The sequence below is a fragment of the Panthera tigris genome, chromosome X, assembly GCF_018350195.1.
Source record: "Panthera tigris isolate Pti1 chromosome X, P.tigris_Pti1_mat1.1, whole genome shotgun sequence".
NCBI classification, from domain to species: Eukaryota; Metazoa; Chordata; class Mammalia; order Carnivora; family Felidae; genus Panthera; species Panthera tigris.
Window position 1 is genome coordinate 15,314,074 of NC_056677.1, and position 18,667 is coordinate 15,332,740.

An 18,667-nucleotide genomic window follows, 5' to 3' on the forward strand; every position below is an offset into this window, starting at 1 on the left:
CCGTGACTGTGGGAAAGAGCAGCAAGATGCCACGGCACACGGACTATAGACCCACGCGTATCCTGCAAGATGACCGAACATTCATTGGCACCTCCAAGGCTTTTGACAAACGTAGGAACGTGATCCTCCGGAATTATGATGAATCCAGCAAGATCAGGCCAAAGAATGCGAAGCGGCCAGAGTGTGAAGAAAAGCGGGTTGGGGGCCTGGTGTTGCTACGTAGGGAGAACTTGGGTTTCCATGCCTGTCAAGGACCACCCCCCAGGGACCCTGGCATTGCTCGGGGTACCACTTGCTGGAGCGGCAGGAGGTCCTGGGGTCGGCAGGGCAGCGGGCAGAGGAGTGCCAGCCGGTGTTCCAATCCCCCCTGCTCCTGCTGGATCTGCAGGCCCCGTGCGAGGGGTTGGGGGACCATCCCAACAGGAAATGGCTCCACAGGGAAGAGGTACTGTAGCAGCTGCTGCGGTCGCTGCTATTGCCAGCATTGCTGGAGCCCCCACCCGGTGCCCACCGGGACGGGGGACCCCACCCACTCCCGTGGACGGAGCCACACCACCTCCAGGCATCAGGGCTCCTCCAGTGGTATGAGACCACCCATGGGCCCACCAATTGGGCTTCCCCCTGCCGGAGGGACGCCAATAGGCATTCCCCCTCCAGGAATGAGACCCCCTCCGCCAGGTATTAGAGGTCCCCCTCCCCCAGGAGTGTGTCCACCAGAACACAATACTGTCAATCCTTCTCAAGTCACTCCTTTCTCTGCGATGTGTCCTGTGAAACTACATACAGTGTTTGTGAGCTTTTGTGCCCTCTTTGCTGCATTAATAATAGTAGCGAATAAATGCACAGAGCAATTCAACAAAAAAATAAAATAAAATAATATACATCTTTTTTCTCTATTGATCAGGACTTTTTTGGTTGTAAATAACAAATCCAACTGAACTAAAGTTAAGGAGAAAAGGAATCTATCGGTCAAATAGCCAAAAAGTCCAGAGACAAACTTCAGGCAAGGCTTGATTCAGGGGCTCAAACAATGTCATTGGAAATTGGGTCTTACTCTTTCCATCTGTCTTCTGTTTTCCCTCTAAGTAGATTCCGTTCTCAGGTTACTATTTCCTCTTGGTAGCAAGATCGTTGCCAGTGGCTCTAGGCTTTCATACACCTGTTCAGCAACCCCAAAGATCATCCCTCTGTCCCAAGAACTCCAACAAAAATTGTGGAATTCGGGCACCTGGTTGGCTCAGTCGGTGGAGCGAGAGACTCTTGATCTCGGGGTTGTGAGTTCGAGCCCCACATGGGGTATCGAGATTACTTAAAAACAAAGTCTTAAAAACAAAACAAAATAAAATTGTGGAATTGAATCGTATTGGCTTAGATCAGCCTGACTTTGGTCACGTGCCTTTCCTTGAACTAATCTCCATATTCAATGGGACACATTACTCCGATCGCCCAGGCTTGTGTTACATGTGCATTCCTGGAACTGGCGTGGGGTCAACTGTACCTGAATTACATGCCTGAAGTTGGGGTAGAGGGTGGCTCCCCAAAGAGAGTCAGAGTGTTGTCGGAAGATTTGGGGATGACCACTGAGCAAAGAAAAACAGGTTCACTACAATTCAGAAAAACTATTTCAAATTAAACTTCCCCACCTCTCTTTCCTCCAATTTCCCATTTAGCTGTGACCAACGAGGTTTTATGGTGTCTTAGAAATTATCTTCTTTTTTGCGGTGCCTGGGTGGCTCAGTCAGTTAAGCTTCCAACTCCTGACTTCGACTCAGGTCATGATCTCACGGTTTGTGAGTTCCAGCCCCACATCGGGCTCCGTGCTGACAGTGCAGAGTCTGCTTCAGATTCTCTCTCTTTCTGCCCCTCCCCTGCTCTTGCTATCTCTCTTTCTCAAAATAAATAAATAAATTTTTAAAAATTGTCTTGTTTTCCAAAATTCAAACATATCATCTTATAGGCTTTTGGTATGGTGAATAAACATCTTCTGATAGGAGCTGGGTGCTTAAGTAATAAATGCTAAAGGGGTTTTGCTATACCAAGCCATTACTAACCTTCAGTGTATTAATTTTTTTGCCTCAACCTGAGGCAAAACCTTTATTTGGTATGAGAAATGCAAGTTTTTAAAAAATAGAATATCATGGCTGAAGACACTGCTCTCCAAACACTCTTTCACCACAGAGACAAAAAAAAAAAAAAAAAACCTATGTCCAAGTTATCTTTGAACCCAAAGCAGATGTCTCGAGATTCTGTTCAAATGTGAAAGAGGAACCCTCTGGAATGAATGGAGATATGAATATATACTCCCTCGGAAGCACCATCAGCTTCCACTGTTCTGAGGTGGACTGTTACAAGCGAGTTAGTGACCAGGATTGAAAAAGTTCATGGTTTGTATTTTGTTAATACTGGTCGTCATGGCAACCACCGGGTTCTACATAAAGCCTGAAGCCAGCGGACTTGTAATGGAATACATTCCTCTGAGTGAGTCAAAGCCTTGTTGAAAAGGAAGCAATCACGCTGCTGTGGAAATAAATTATGAACTGCTCAGGGTTGAAATAAGCAACTTTTTTGGAATCCCATTTCCCCCTCCTCCCACATACTTTTGATGATAAGTAACTTGGCAATGCTTCATTTCTGATGGGACTGCCTATCATCTCTTTGAGAAGAGGCCTGGTAATATGTGGCTTGCCTACCTCACAAGGTTTCGGTGAGCATCAGATGAGAAAGTGTGTGTGAAAGAGCAATGGGCTGCACTAATATGGCCAGTGCTGTGGATTAAGAGTTCTTAACATTCAGAAATGGAAGTTGCAGATATTATTTTAATCCACCCTGAGCCATTAGAGATTACTTCCTATGACACACATACTAATATTTTGTTCAGTCTGAAAACCCAAGTGACGAAACTTCCGCTGTTCCCCTGGGGCATCCTACTCCACCACAGAGCCAGAAAGTTTATGCTAGTAGAATATAGTGTTGCATAGCTCGGATTTTGGAGTCAGGCAGACATGGATTCAAATCCCGGCTCCACTGCTTTGTAGTTAAGGAGACTTGGGCACATCACTTAAAGTCTTTGCATCTCACAATCTCATCTACAAAAGGGGGGTCATGGTACCTACTCTATAGAGCTGTGAGAAAGATTTCATACAATAATGTTAATAGAAGCACCTAACAATGTCTTGTGCAGAGTAAGGGGCAAATGAGTGTTAGGTGTTCTTGTCATCAGTTTTATTCCGGTTGGGGCATGACCATCTTTGCTTTCTTGCTAATCCTTGTTGGAATTGTTTCTACCACATTAAATTCTTTTTTCTTCTTGATTTACTCTGGTGCTTTCAAATACTAAGTCAATGCTTTCTGCTATTTTGATCCCCACCTTTTGTGATCATCTCGTTGATTAGGATAAGCCACTGATTGGTTTACCTTCAAAAAGTGGATCGATAACAAAGATTGTCAGCACTTTTAGTTACTTATTGTTCAGTATTATTATTGGCTTTGCTGGAGTGTGTTGACCCCAACTCACCACCATATTTTCACGGGCCCTCTTGACTTGGAAATGAGAATGTTCTTAAAGTATCGGTGGAATAGCCTGCCTCTGGCACGCTGCACAGTAGGGAGCCAGCCACGACAGCCACACGCTCCCCCGTACCCTCACCTGGCAGGGAGCTGGCCTTGGAAGATCCACAAAGTCAAGTTGCACAACTTTGGCCGGGAGCTTCGTCCACTACGTATCCATCACTTGGACAACCTTGTTAAATTCCTGCAGCTTGGGCCTATCTGAGCTCTTCATCATTTTAGTATTGTCAGCCTAAGCAGACCAATTTCTGCTTCTAGGAACATTCCTTTGGAGAAGAGCAGAAATTTCAACAAACTCTCAAGTGCTCTTCAAACTCGGCGAGGCCCTTGAGCCCATTCTTGTAATAGACTCAGAAGAATGGTATTTGGAGCTGCAAGTTTGCATAGGGTCAGTTTTTCCAAGAAATGTAGTCCTTCTTTGGATAGTTAATTTGGAGGGGTTGGCATTTCCTTCTACCTGGCCTCATGTGTTTTCCCCATCTTCTTGGAGACTGACCTTAAAATAGTTTCTCTATCTTCATCCTTCCAGCACTTTTGTCTCTGCTCTTCCAGCATCTTCATTAATTTTAACACCAGGCTGATTTTTCTTTGCCACGAAAGGCTTTTAGCTTCTTTGATAGCTCTTTGATTCCTCCTGAGCCTGCTTCTCCGGCACAGGGTAAAGTTTAACAAAAGGGTTTTGGGATTGTTGTGTTTTTTTTTTTAACCAGCAGGCCATGTCCCTCAGTGACAAACATCATTTAAGTAAGACACTCTTGGCCTCTTCTTTGACCAGCAGACCTCAATGGTTGGTAATTGTCAATGCCCAGAACAGATTTTTTCCTCCTTACTCGAAGATACCTTGAGGACCTCATGTTCAGGCCAGAACTATTTTGGGTGGAAGGGAGACAGGACATTCGATACCTTTGTGTCTGGTAAAATCTTTCCCACAGAGCCCTGGATTCTCATCTCTTCTTTACAGTGGCTAATGGTTAAGATGCTAATTCCACTTTCTTCGCCTTGGGTACTCTGAACCTCAGACCACTTCCTTTCGGGCTGGGCATCTCTTTAGTTAGAACCACAATCTGAAGGGGAAATGCTTTTGATTAGCGAGGCAATTAAAAATAAAATTCTGTGTCTTCCGAAACGATTTTCTTCCATCTGACCAATTAGCCTGGTTTCTATTTTGGAAAACATCGATTACACACCGAAAAAATGCAATAAACTTGCCATTTTCAAAACTCCACAAACTCCAAGGCAATGATATTTAATGAGTGATTTATAGTGATATCAGTACAGTAGGGGCACCTAACTTTAAAAACAGTGGCTTTTAAATTGCAAAGCTATGAAGATTATTGAACACCAACTTCCTTGCTAATAGAGCTGTAATTTTAAGGCAGAGAAGGTTCTCTCGGCCTCAGCACTCTGGACATTTGGGGCTAGATCATTCTCCGTTGTGGAAGCTGTCTTGTGCACTGTGGGATGTCGAGCAGCATCTCTGGTCTCTACCCATTAGATGCCAGTAGAATCCTCACTCCAGGGGTGATCGCCAGAACTGTCTCCAGACAAATTCCAAGTGTCCCCTGGGGGGCACAATTGCCCCTGGGTGAGAACCTCTGATGTAGAAGACGTGGTGAAGCAGTTTTTCCCTTGTTTGCTTTTCTGGACGATGAAAGTGGGAGAGGCCAATGAAAAATAAGAACACAGTAGGTCTTAGAATGTACTGTTTTCACTCTATCATTATCAAGTCCTCAACTTTTCTCAACTGAGATTTTTAGAAAAACAATTAAATTTCCAAACATAGCTCGGATATACAAACATTGGTCCCCGGCGTGTCTCACCTCTCTGCTAATGGGTCAACAAGAACAGGACTTTTCACGAGGTGTCCCAAGAGTTTGCAGGGCCCCTCTCTGGCCTAGTTCACGGAGAGCCAGGGTAAAACTACTCATTGGCAAAGTGACTAATGCATAGGCCTATTAGTTGAAATAGTCAGCGAGGGGAAAAGGAGAGTAATGTTTCCTGTGTACCGTTTCCTCTTTTAAAGCAGAATATGCTGTAGACTAATGAGTGGCCACATCCAAGTTGCTCTTACAAATTGGTAAGTTTCGTCTTTGCCGTCCAGTACTTGCTTCCAGACTAGTCGGGATTTTCAAAGACCCTGATGTGAAAAGAAAATGGTGATATCCCAGGCATTCTCTGCTTTAATAACTGCTCCTCTCTTGGCCTCAGCCTCTCCTTTCCTTCCACTCCCCTCCTTCTTCCACCTTCCCTGCTTCCTGCTACTTTGAAGAGGGCCTGGGAAGGGTGGCCCCTGAAGGCAGGGAAGTGAATGTGAATTAGAATCACCTGGGGGCACCTGGGCGACTCAGCTGGTTGAGGATCCTTCCAGGTCCCGATCTCACAGTTCTTGAGTCGGGCTCTCTGCTGACAGCGCAGAGCCTGAAGCCTGCGTCAGATTCTGTGTCTCCCTCGCTGTCTGCCCCTCCCCCCCTCGCGCTCTGTCTCTTTCTCAAAAATAAATTTAAAAACACATTCAAAAAATTTAAAATCACCTGGAGAGCTTTCCACCCCGCACAGTTATGAAGGCCAACCGACTATCCCATCCACACCCTACCCAGCACCCACCAACGGCGTACTGGCTGGAAACAAAAGCCACAGCTAATTAGGAGGCATTGAAGAGATTAAGGAAGGGATGCTTTGCAGAGATGCGGTCAGGGTTTAGGGAAATCCCTGGGAGGGTGCAGTACAGCAGAGTAACAGCAGGGAGCTGGTACCCCCCTCTGCCGGAAGGGCAAAGAAGAGTGCGGTAGCTGGAACTCAGACGGCAGCGGTGGGAGCAGTCATCTTATGGGAGCTGTTTCTGGCGCCACACAAACCAGCAAGCCAGGCTGACCCGGCAAGGGGAGTGATATTTGACTTAACACCGGAGTCGCATGTGGAACCAGTTTCCGGGCAGAGGCAGTGGCAAGTGCAAAGGCCCAGAGGTGAGAATCGCCACTTTGCTCTTAAGAGGATTTTTTGTAAGTCGACTTCGGGATCTGTCAGGGTCTGCACTGTCTCACCTCTCAGTGAACTTGAAACAGTATTTGGGGGCTATTTTGAAACACTGAACACTGTGTAGTTCTTTAGGAGGTGTCTCCTCGGGCACCTCATCCTATCCCCTGAAGCCCCCAGCTTCTGTGGCTGGGAGACACGGAAGTTCACCCTAAAAACAGCTCTGAAGCGTAAACCGCTACTTCTCAAACTTCAGCAGGTTTGTGGTTCTGGTTCAGCAGGTCTGGGATGCAGCCTGAGAGTCTGCATTTCTATCAGATTGCCAGAAAGGCCAGTGCTGCCTGGCCATACTTTGGAGAGCGAGGACCTCAAGAACTCGGAACAGGGCAGTGTGGGAAACAGAAACCACCCACCAGAAGTTAGAAGACCTGGGTCCAATCTAAACTATGACCTTAACCAGTCACATGACCTCAGGCAAGCCACTTAGCCATTTCTTCATCTATAAAAATGGAGGTGTTAGGCAAGGCTCCTCCTGCTGTCCCTTACGTGTCTGCAGATGATGACTAGGCCTTTCAGACCCAATGCTGTGACATTTGCAGTCACTCTTAAGTTTGGGAGTTCTGACATCAGCCCTACGGCCATTTTATTTCTTCTGTGCTATTGTGAGGACACGGAAAACAGTAATGTCTGAGCCCAGAGGTGGAATCCCTCAGACTCGGACAATAGAAGTTGGGAGAGGGAGTCATCACACACTTCAGTCAATGGAGGATTTTCTCTCAAAATTAGTAGAGGAGATACCTAGCAATCACCACTTTAAGCTGATTAGAATTGTCGTTAAATGGAAGTAAGCTAAATATCAACCAACAAGTGACGGGTGAAATGAAACATTCTAGGCAACCATTAAAAATGATTATGTTTGGACAATTCTACTGATATGGGAAGTTGACATGATGTATCATGGAGTGAAAAAAAATGGGAGGTTACGTTACAGCGTGTGTATAGCAAAGAGTACATGAGCTTAGGTATTCACCAAGAAATGTCTAATTTTCTTTAAATGGAAACAATCTAAACAACTAAATGCAATGCCTGATCCTAAGTAGATCCTTATGAGAGGTGAAAAATGCTGTAAAAGACACTATTGGGTCAACTGACAAAATTGAAACTCAAATGGTAGATTAAATTAAAATATTGTATCAACATTAAATTTCCTGATGTTGATAACTGTACTGTGATTACTTAAGAAGATCCTTTTTCTACAAATAATCCAGTGAAGAAATGGGCAAAAGGCATGGATAGACACTTCTCCAAAGAAGACATCCAGATGGCCAACCGACACATGAAACAATGCTCAACATCACTCATCATCAGGGAAATACAAGTCAAAACCACAATGAGATACCACCTTACACCTGTCAGAATGGCTAACATGAACAACTCAGGTAACAACAGATGTTGGCAAGGATGCGGAGAAAGAGGATCTCTTTTGCATCGTTGATGGGAATTCAAGCTGGTGCAGCCTCTCTGGAAAACAGCATGGAGGTTCCTCAAAAAACTAAAAATAGAACTACCCTATGACCCAGCAATTGCACTACTAGGCATTTATCCAAGGGATACAGGTGTGCTGTTTTGAAGGGACACATGCACCCCAGTGTTTATAGCAGCACCATCAACAATAGCCAAAGTATGGAAAGAGCCCAAATGGCCATCGATGGATGAATGGATAAAGAAGATGTGGTATATATATACAACAGAGCATTACTCGGCAATCAAAAAGAATGAAATCTTGCCATTTGCAACTACGTGGATGGAACTGGAGGGTATTATGCTAAGGGAAATTAGTCCAAGAAAGACAAATATATGACTTCACTCATATGAGGACTTTAGGAGACAAAACAGATGAACGTAAGGGAAGGGAAACAAAAATAATATAAAAACAGGGAGGGGGACACAACAGAAGAGACTCATAAATATGGAGAACAAACTGAGGGCTGCTGGAGGGGTTGTGGGGGGAGGGATGGGCTAAATGGGGAAGGGGCACCAAGGAATCTACTCCTGAAATCATTGTTGCACTATATGCTAACTAATTTGGATGTAAATTAAAGAAAATAAAAAACAAAAGTTAATAAAAATAATTTTTTAAATAAATCCAAATATTAAATATTCAAAAAAAAAAGATCCTTTTTCTTAGGAAACGTGCACTGAACTTTTTCCTAAGCATAAAATTACTTCCAAATAAAGAAAGTTTTCTTAAAAACAATATTTAGGAAGCTCACAGAACCTGGGGGTGGGGATAGGGTGTGGCACAGACAGTCAGGCTCAAACACAAGGCAGCCAGGAACATTCCCCGAGCCATCACTGGTCTGCTCCAGCCAAGAGTAGATTACTTCTCGGGGCACCTGGGTTGGTTAAGTGACTGACTTTAGCTCGAGTTGTGATCTCACAGTTTGTGAGTTCGAGCCCCACATTGGTCTCTGCCCTGGCAGCACAGAGCCTGCTGTGATTCTCTCTCTCTCTCTCTCTCTCTCTCTCTCTCTGCCCCTTCCCCACTTGCTCTCTCTCAAAAATAAATAAACATTTTTTTTTAAGTTTAAAGAGTGACTACTTCTCAGACACTGCAGCTCTCACAGATGATAGCGGGGACCAGATGCCTGAAACTCATTCACTGCTGCCTCTAAAGAAAAGAGAGCTTCCTACTTCCCTCAGCAGAAAACAGTTCCTCATAGCGCTTGTTCCCATGCATAACTGGCTTTCAAATCCATGTCTTCCCGAGGTGCATCTGATCAGTGGGAATTAGCTGCAGGGGTTGCTGGGAAAGCAAATTTATGATTTCAATCTTTAAAAAGTCAGCATCCGTGTACGAAGTGCTCCAAACATAAGATGGGTGTTCAAAAGATGTCAGGTGGCCACAGATGGGACAAATGCTACCACCATCACACTCACAAAAAGTCACCCCTAATGATGACTTCTGTGGAGTCACCCCAGCTTGGGTCTGGGAAGCCTTCCTTGTGCACTTCTAGTCACTTCCTTGTGAAAGCAGCTGCCTAACGTTGGCCCTGATACAGCAGACATGACCTAGTCACTGTGCACTTCAAATATGTCAGACATGCAAACAGAACCCAATGAGACATCACTACATACCCACCAAAACGGCTAACGCGTAAAAGGAAGACTGACACACCAAGTGACAGTTAAGATGTGCAAAACTAGGACTCTCACTCATCGTCAGTGGGAGTGTAAACAGGTACAAGCACTTTGGAAAAGCTGAACATATGTACACTCTATGACCGAGCAATTCCGCTCCTGGTATCTAAGTGACAGCAATGAGTCCTTATGTCGATCAGAAGACGTGCACAAAAGTATTCATGGCATCATTATTCATAATAGCTCCAAACTAGAAACGACACAAGTGTCCATCAACAGTAAAATGAGTAAATAAATATCGCAATACGTACAATATGGAATACTACACAACAATCGAGAAAATAATGAACTAGCCTTACACACAGTATTATGGATGAATTTCGCCAACAGTGCTGAAAAAGACACCAGATACAAAAAAGCACATCCTGTATGATTCCACTTACATGCAGCTCAAGAGCAAAGAAACAAATCTATGACAACATGTCAGAATAGCAGTTTCTGTTAGTGTGAAATTGAGGGGTACCAAGAAGGGGCATGAGGGGGCCTTTTAGGATAATGAAAATGTTCCGTATCCTGATCTGTGTGCAGGTGTCACAGGTGTTTACCCATACAATTCAAACTATGCCCTAAGATACACACTTTACTGTGTGAAACTTATACCTCAATTTTTGGGAGAAAGAATAAAGACTACGGAAATAGGATCACAGATTCTTAGAGCATTAAGGGAACTTTTCTAGAAGGAAGGAAGGAAGGAAGGGAGGAAGGAAAGAGGAAGGAAGGAAGGAAGGAAGGAAGGAAGGAAGGAAAGAAAGAACTGTCATCAGAGGAATACGAAGTCTCCTAAAGTTCTGAAATGACTGGTGGCATGCTATGATCTCCGCCAGGTTTAGCTGTTGACAGCATTTTCCTGACTCTGCCTCACACTTTCCCATGTCTTCAGAAAGTAACTTTTTGCAATTAAGCACTAAGAAACTAGCTGAAAATGTGTGTATGGAGCAGTTCTACATAATTGCACAGTGCTTTGCCATTCACAGGGAATAGGGTGCCTCATTTGACCCTTGCAACAACCCTGGGAAGTGGGCAGGGTGAATGTTCATTTTCATTACCATTGCATTTCAAAGAGGCTAAACGGTCATATGGAGTCACTGCTTCTGACTTTCAATCTAATGCTTTTCTAGTGGTGTTTGTAAGTGCTGATTTCTATACGACAACTAAATACAGCAAATAATTCTGGATTGGATCCTGGAAAGGAAAAAAATGCTATAAAGGACATTATTGAGAAAATTGGTGAAATTTGAACACAGACCACATGTAGAGGATAATATTGTATCCACCATTTCTAAATTTCTTGACTTTGATCATTATACTGTAGTTTCATAAAAGTGTCCTGGTTCATAAGAAATGCATGCAGGAAGTATGCAGAGTGAAAGGTCACCATGTCCATAACTGACTCTCAAATAGTTCTTTAAAAATTAGAGAGAAAGAGAAGGGAAGCAAATGTGGCAAAATGTCAATAACATGTGAATCTCGGTGAGTGGCGTTCAAGTATTTGTTGTATTCTTGCAACTTCCATGGAGGGATTAAATTTTTCTCAAAAAAATCTAAAACATTCAAGAAAAAACTACTTTCGGATAAAATCAAGTTATGCCTTCTGTTGTGCATATCACATGAAACCATAGTCATCTTGGGCACTGTAGAAGAAAAATGACAGCACTATAATTTCTAACAGATTTATTAATTGCTTCATTTCATCATCACACAGGCAAAATATCCTTTCTCTTATTTAGTTAGCATAATCTATGAACTTAATAGAAAGACTTGCTCTGCGGGGAACAGTTGTAGCTTTTATAGAATACCTTAGAATGTTCTTTTTAAATGTTTATTTCTTTATTTTGAGGGGAGGAGGGGCAGAGTGAGAAGAAGAGAGGGAACTCCAAGCAGACTCCGTGCTATTAACGTGAAACCTGACACGAGGTTCAATCCTATGCCCGCGAGATCACAACCTGAGCTGATATCAAGAGTCGGACGCTTAGCTGACTGAGCTACCCAGACACCCCTAGACTACCTTAGAATGTTCTATTATGAAGCCCTGAGAGAGGGAAAGAATCTGCAGCCTCATGGTCCCTGCTGCTTTGTTGATGCCTCATGAAGATGGCAAGATTTTGGAAGGCAGAGACTTGTGGCACACTCAGGGATACTGGGTCCCGGGGGCAGAGGCTCCAGCTTTGCCTGAGTCCTATCACCCAAGTGTATCTTGGAAGCAGCAGAACTGCTGGACTGAAAAAGAAACCAGGACCCTGTCCATTATGAGGAAAATGGGCGATAACGTAAACAACTGCAGAGCGCTGGCCTAGAAAAGACTCAGTAATTGAGTTCAAATTTCCCTCCACCTCACGGGTGTCCAAAATGGAACTTAAGTTAAAATAAATAATAAGATAATGTTTCTATATTTGAATGTTTGGACTGAGATTCATTCCTATTACGTTAAGTAACATGTATTGAAATGTATGATATGCTGGGCATGTTATAATGGCTGTTTTATTTCGTTCTCACAACAACTCTATGACTCAGGTAAAATAGTCCCCATTTTACAAATGGGGAAACCGAAGCTCAGAGGGGTTATTAACTACTTGCCTGAAGTCACACAGCAGGTAACCGGTGGAGATAGGTGAACTCGGACAGGCTGCCTCCAGAGTCTCGGTGCTCAGCCCCTCCACCCTGCTTACAGGTGGCTACCCACCTAGCCATAAGGCCAGTCCTCCCCCTAGCAATACCCACTACAGAATAGGGCCTGTGATCTATTAAGGGAAGATGCTACTCTGCGGTGTAACAGAAATGTAAGAAATCTATCCCAGCTCAACAGAACACAAGAAAATCATTAATTCCATCCCTTTCAATAGGCAGCCAAATTTTCCACACTGCGGATGACTAAAAGATGGAGCTGATTGTGCCCAGGAGGGTGTGACAGTACTGGTACTGCCAAACGTCCTGGCTGGTGATGCCTCCTCTCCTGCAAAGAGTGGGGTTCTTCCAAACGACATTGGTGTTCTCCACTCCCCCCATGGACGTGTAACTTAGGTAGGTAAACCTGCCCAAGTCGCACACTGTGCCTCACCCAGGGCCTGAAGAAAGCTGGTCCCACGCTAAAGGCAATTTGTGAAACATAATTACTTGCAGATTCCTTCTGGAGCCGCTTAAGCTCCTTGAGGTCTCAGATGTGTGGCCAGGCTAGAACTCTTCTTGGCAGCTAAGGATCCTTCTGCCTCCAGCTGGAGAGGAGGTCCAAATGACAGAAACCAAGGGCATCACTCAGATGGAGTTTGGCCTTCCCAAGACTTGGTGGGGCAGGCTCAGATGCATGAATGGGGCTTTGGGGAGCCTACCCTTTCAGCAGATCCAAACCACACAGATCACAGAGATCTGCGGAAAATAATGTCTTTTTCATGAGCGGACTGAGCATTAGTGATAGTCTCCACTTGGCTTGATGGCACTCTGAGTGGGGAAATGAAAGTCTTTTTTCTCAGTAAAAGGGGTAGCATGGTCAACAAGACTCATGCCCAGTAACTTACCGGAAAGGCTTGCCCCAGGTAACATTTGTTTTCTGTTGAGAGAAGCACAGCAGGCTTTGATTCTGCTACTGTAGTGTTTGCAATTATATTTATTATCTATTATGGGTCAAATCACAAAACTATAATGGATACAGCTACATATAAATTTGATTACCCCCCAAACCCTGAGACATAGCTGTCATGTATCTCATTTTACAAACAAGTAACCAAGTTAATATAAGCCTGACATGATTTTAATTTTAATCCAGTTCAAATCAAAGTTAGAAGCAGAGGACATTCGACAACATGGACAAATCTCATAGACATCGAACAAAAGGAAAGAAGGCAGATAGGAAAGGGTGCATACTATATGATTCTATTGGTATGACATACAAGAACAGGAAAAACTAATCTATGGCGACAGAAATCAGAAGAGTGGTTACTTCTGGGAGGGTGGTATTGACTGGAAAGGGGCATGAGGGAGCCCCTAGGGATGCTGGAAACTTTCTAGATCTTGATTTCAGTGGTAGTTCCACAGGTGTATTCAAATGTACAAAATCATTGAGCTGTGCTTTTAAGATTTGTGCACTTTATTAAGTTGTCTCAAAAAAGAGGTCACAATTAATTTATGAGAAAAGAGCCAAGAATGCACAAGGGGAAAGGATAGTCTCTTCAATGAAGAGTACTGGGGAAAACGGATAACCACGTGCAAAAGAAAGACAATTCCCATTTCACATATATGCAAAGATGTACTTGAAATGGGTTACAAACTTGGATTCCCCAGCTTCTTGGATTTTTTTTTTTTGCCTCTTGGATTTTTTTAAATTCCTATTTTATATTTAAAATGGATATGTGCATTGAAAAAGATCCATTTCAGTGTGATAGAATTAGACCTTAGCAAGAAAAGCATGTCCCTCCCAAAATAAATTTCTCTTCTGGAAGTTTCAAAACACACTTTTCATTAATTTTGGGGGTATCTTACTCTGCTCCTGCTCCCACCTGTGACTCCTGCCCTGCAGCTACTGAGAGCTATTCTTTGAACACTCCATGCCTTGTCTATCTTCAGTATGCCTTTGCCCATGCTGGTCCTTCTTCCCGGAACAGTCTTATCCCTTCTCCCTACATGATGGATATCTATGGCTTCTTTAATACCTAGCACAATTATCACTTCCTCAGCAAGCCTTCCCCCTAAATGCCTCAGGTGAAATTTACTCCCTCAACTGTTGTACCCTCATAACTCTGCGTAATTATTTACTTATACTTGTTTCTCCACCTAACTGTGAGCAGTTTGTCAAAGACAGAGCCTGTGTCATGTTCACTGTTCTGTCCCTAGTGTCTACCATATTGTAAGTGATCAATAAATGTTTGTTGAATGAATAAAATAATTTCTTGATCTGCAACGTGGATTAAGAACACATAACCCTAAGTATGCTCACTGTGGAGAAGCAATTATGAACTCTATACATCTGGGGCTGCCAGAGCCATCTGGAGAAGCACCATCAGATTCTCAAGGTCCAAAAACTCCTGTCCACTCCATCCTGCCCTGTGATGGTAGGTCATGGAAGGAGGCTTTCATATTTCTTAGAATGGAGCTTCCATAAACCAAATCAACCTTTTATTTTTCTGATATTCTATCTCTCAATGCCTACTTTGTATAAGTTGCAATACCATATTTTGTCAAAAACTACTATTCTTACAGGTGGCAGATAGGAATAAAGGAGACATGCTGGAAGGAGAGAATCCCATCCTCCCACACAGAACCCTTTCCCCATACCTGACAGCCTCAGAGATTAACAGACTCTCACCTAAAGGTCATTGCCGGTTTTTTGTTTGTTTGTTTGTTTTTTAATTAAGAGCTACTGATGTTTCACAACTGCAGTTTCTCTGAAGATTAGCAAATGATCTCCCATGTCTGCCTTTCCGTTGTTCATTCCAATTCCCTGTGGCCCAGAGAGCAGAGGGCGGGAAGGTGTTCTGATAGGTGATTTCAATGCCCGACCCCTCTGGAGTCAGGAGCCACATTCAACAGATCAACCTAGACAGAGTTTTTTAAAGGTCACGAAGATGAAAAAGGGTAGAGAAAACATGACCTTCAAGAAAGGAAGAAGAGAACCAAACAGGAGTCTTTGCATAACATCATTCCAAATAACTGTGTAAAAGCCTCTGAAGTAAACAGGTGCTGAGTCGGATGTCTGAGTCTTAAGTATACTAAATCATTGTATCAGTCAAGGTTCCAGCGGGACACAAATGGAACACACACACTGGGTAAGTGAAGACAAGTTTAATAAGGGATTGGGCAAACACCACAGAATGCCCCAGGAAGGAATTCCACAGGTGATACTTACACTGACCCTATTTGGCTCCCATCTCTTGCTTGTGTTGCCCAGTGGTTGGACCCAGTAGGAAGCCAGAGAGCAGGGGGCCCTGTGGACACAACTCATGCAGGTCAGCCTCCTGGGTTACAGGATGGAGAAGGGTGGAGAAGGTGGAGAGTGAGCTTTGGAGAGTGGAAACAGAAGATGTTCGGCACCCAAACGATTCAGACCACTCTCAGCAGCCCCCTTTGCTGAACACCCATTGACTTAGACTCTCCCTTCTTCATTTCCTTCCACACAAAGCACCTGCACATTTCCCACATATTTTATGGCCCTTTATTTGTGTTTGATGTCCATACAGTCTCTAAATGTCTGTGCCTTTTGTGTGCCTTGACCATCTGATGACGTCTCCCTAAACTTTAGCTGTTTAGTTAACCATAGGTCAATGTGACCTCAACGAGTAAGTGACATCGGAGCCAAGAAATGAATGATAAGAAGGAGGTATCCATGCAAAGATCTAGGGGAGACCATTCTCTGCAGAAGGAAACAGCAAGTTCAAAGCTCTGAGACAGAATGGCATTTGGAGAGCTTGAGGGACTGGCAATGCATCTCAATGGCCAGAACCGAATGCTTCGTTCCTTGTCAATTATTGTAATGATCAGACCCCCACGCATAACACAGGGAGTCCTTCATCTTAGGTGAGGAAAGGAAGCCTCGCTTTGACAATCTTGGACCTGTTTCCTCATTCGTGAAGTGGGAAGCTTGACTGAGATTGTGTCTGAGCTCCCCTCCTACTCTAAAAAGATATGACTCTTTCATCCTATAAGGAAAAAAAGACACAAAGTGCCATTCGTTTGTTTGAAAAAGACTGCGTGGGCATCGACTGTGTCTTTACTATGGGGCCAGCGTAGCTGATGCCATCAGTGCACCAACGGCGATACCCTCGGCACTCACCTGCAAGCACCCGCCGCCCTCCACCCAGAAGCTTCCACCCTAGCCTGCGTGCAAGGAAGGCCAGAGTGGCAAGGATCGCCCCTGGAGCAGCCCTTGGCTGTGATGAATGGGAGGGAGAGTGTCAATACCCTGGCTTCTTCCCCTTCAGGTGGAACAGCTCTGAGGTGCGCTCCGTATGTTCTCCTATAGCTTCTCGGGGGTGTGAAGCCGCAATTGCCCACAGAGGTAGGCTGCTCTTTAACACATGCCTAGCACTGGCCTCTTTCCCTTCCGTCTTCTATCCTCACTCCTTGACTGGTGCTTCTCCCAAATAAACAACTCGTGCTCGAATCTTATTCTTAGATCTGCTTCTGAGGGAGCCCCACCTAAGCGAGCTAGTTATAATGAGGGATACCAAGAAGCATAAAATACATCTCCACCTACAACAAGTTCACCCTCTAGTTACTAGTTTTTAAAAGTAGACATTAAAGGGGAGCCTGGGTAGCACAGTAGGTTAAGCACCTAACTCTTGGTTTCAGCTCAGGTCATGATCCCATGGCTCATGGGATCAAGCCCTGCATCAGGCTCCAAGCTGACAGTGCAGAGCCTGCTTGGGAGTCTCTCTCTGTCTCCATCTCTCTCTGCCCCTCCGCTGCTCACACACACACACACTCTCTCTCTCTCTCTCTCTCTCTCTCTCTCTTTCTTTAAAATAAATAAACTTAAAAAAATAAAAGTAGACATTAAAGCCTTGAAATATAACTTTTGAGCCAGCAGTTCAACGTCTAAGAATACATCTTTCAAAAGTAATATTTGTGCACAAAACTTAGATACCAAAATGTTCATTTCTCATCAAAGCATTGAGAATAAGAGATACAAGTAGCAAATGTCAATGTAAATGTTCAACGGTGGGGAAATAAATACTGGTACGCCCATGCAACAGAACACTATGCAGTCATGAAAACCCATGTTGTAGAATAATACTTAATGACACGGGCACGGTTCGTAGGCACAATCAAATAAACAAGGGTTACACAACAATATCTTTGGTACCTATCGTTTTCACTAACAATAATATATATGTGCGTAGAAGAAAAATACTAGAAAGCTAACACACCGAAGGATTAACACTCGCCAGCTCTGGGTCTGTCTATATTTTCCAATATTTCTAGAAATAACATGTATTTTTTACCTTTAAGGTGATGCATTATTAGTTTACATAGTCTAAGATAGCATGTCTCAATCTCAGCGTGACTGATATTTTGGAATGGATCATTCTTTGTGGCGGGGCCGTCCTGTGCCCTGTGGGATGTTTAACAGCAGCACCGGTACCTGTCTTCTAGATGCCAGCGACGCCTTCCCCTTCAAACTGTGACAATCAGAAATATCTCTAGACACTGCCAAGTGTCCCCTGGGAGCAAAACCACACCCAGTTGAGAACCATCGGCCTAAGAGAACCTCAAGGGGTAAACCCATGATAGCAGTTAGTGGCCACGAAATAAAGTAAGATTATTCAAAATGTGTCAGACATGCATGATTTTTTTTCATGTTGAAGAAATCAATGTCACGTTCAACCTATAACTTAAAGTAACATTTGTTCCAGAAGAGGCCACTTCCTCAGACGTGTGATAGAAGAACCGATAACAGGTTCCGAGATACCATCGTTCAGTTTCTAGGAGGTTCAGACTTTCAAAAGTTGAAGTCACGCCACCTTAATGGGTCACTTGCTTCCCATCTGGCCTCACACTGGATGAAGGACGGGAGGTAAAAGAACACCCTGAAATGTTTGCTGTCAAAACTTCCTCAGTACCATTACTCTCAGCGATTTAACGGTGGTTACACATAAGTACGTAAATGCAACGGACACAAGAAAATTCCCCAAGGGGTTGGTGAGAGTTATGATATGAGCCTGAGTGGATGAGTCTGAGTCCATCAGGAAGTGTTTACTGAGCCCCCTGTGTGCGCTTAGTGCTGTTCTAGACTCTGAGGACACAGAGGTGGACACGATGTTCCAGAGGCCTACCCCGGAGAGATCCCCGTTTCTAGTGAGCAGGGGTGGGGGGCACATTTATGCGAACGGGATAATTGGATGGCGAGGATAATTAGGTCACACGCAAGAGGGCGGCTCAGCAGGAGGGAGTGTTTTTGGCCGCCGCAGCCTCTCCGAGCACCACGTGCACAGGTGACGGC

The 18,667-nt window shown here is 44.1% G+C and overlaps 1 pseudogene; it reads left to right on the forward strand.

The window, feature by feature from the left end:
• Positions 1–8: 8 nt before the first annotated feature.
• Positions 9–15,799, forward strand: LOC102963127 (annotated as a pseudogene).
• Positions 15,800–18,667: the final 2,868 nt, after the last annotated feature.